We start from the raw sequence: 1,442 nt of genomic DNA, 5'->3' as shown, positions 1-1,442 counted from the left end.
GGGGAATATGTCTTTACTCTTTTCTAAAAGGGACAACTAAATTGATCCAAATACTCTTAGAAAGAAGGTCTACTAATACGAAACGGAAGAAGTAATATTTACGATTTAAAATACTTTTTAAAAAAACATGAAAATTACTATAAATAATAACCCATTTAATCCTTGAAATCTGAACGCCGCACATATATTGAGACATATAAGTACATCCTCCTATTTTAGATAAATGGTGTTTTAGCCTTCTCATTTATCTCAAATCAATATACATATATATATATATATATATATATATATATATATAAAGGGAAATGTTAACTAATTCTATGTGGCATGTTTGAGGGGCCTCTAATGCTATTTATTTTTTTTGTGTTTTTTTTTTACTATTTTTATCATATTTCTTTCATTTATATGCTATATAAAATGACTCCAAAAGACACACAATAAATTCTCTTTAATTTAACTAACTTTCTTAAATATCACATAATTACAAATTTGTTATTATCTCTTCACCTTTCCGTCTCTTTTCATATTCCCATAAAATTTTAATTCTTTTAAAATAATTTCTCATTTATTTTAAAAAATAATCAATCAACCAATATCTCTCTCTATATAAAGAAAGATTGTAAGAATGATGATGTATCATCTCTCAATTGCCTCCAATTATATATATATATATATATATATATGTATGTATGTATGTATGTATGTATGTATGTATGTATGTATGTATAAACGAAAGATATAGGGATGTTGATGTGGCATATGCCTCTAAAGCCATCATTTCTATTTATCTTTTTTTTTGTGTATTTTTTGAGATATTTTAAATATTTTTTGAGAATTTTTAAATATAGTTTATTTACTAAATCACTTTAATTAGCATATAATATGTCAGACCTTAAAAATTTGAATTTATTGTGAGTAAACTGATGAAATTCAAAAGCTACACCAATTAAGTAGGAAATTGATAAAAATATTTTTTTGACTAAAAAATATTTTGTAATTTGATTCTTTTCATCTTCCTTTACCTAAAATCTCCTATTTAAAGTCACCTAGAAGGAATATTGAATTTGCAAGTCCTAATGATTTCTCTCTTTTAAGAATCATTTTCTCATCTTTGTTTTATCATTTTTTCCTTTATATTTAGTTTCTTAATAACAGAAGAGAAAATATCATGGATCTTCTTAGAACTATTAGGGGCATTAACATTGGAGATGTATTTGAATTGAAGATGATGTGATGTCTGAGAATATTGATAGATTAATTTTTGGAATAAACATCACCTCTATTATTCTCTTCTCCAAACTTTTACATACTTTGATTTTCTTGCTTATTTTTATCATCACTATGAAGTCACATTCATCATCCTCAACGCGTTTGCTAGAAATAATGGCGATATCTTATGAGAATCTTCTTGATAATCGAAAGCAACCGATAAAGAAGAATGC

This window comes from Capsicum annuum, chromosome 3, assembly GCF_002878395.1.
Source record: "Capsicum annuum cultivar UCD-10X-F1 chromosome 3, UCD10Xv1.1, whole genome shotgun sequence".
In the NCBI taxonomy this organism is placed as follows: Eukaryota; Viridiplantae; Streptophyta; class Magnoliopsida; order Solanales; family Solanaceae; genus Capsicum; species Capsicum annuum.
The sequence above is the reverse complement of the archived record's forward strand: the minus strand, read 5'-3'. Positions refer to the sequence as shown.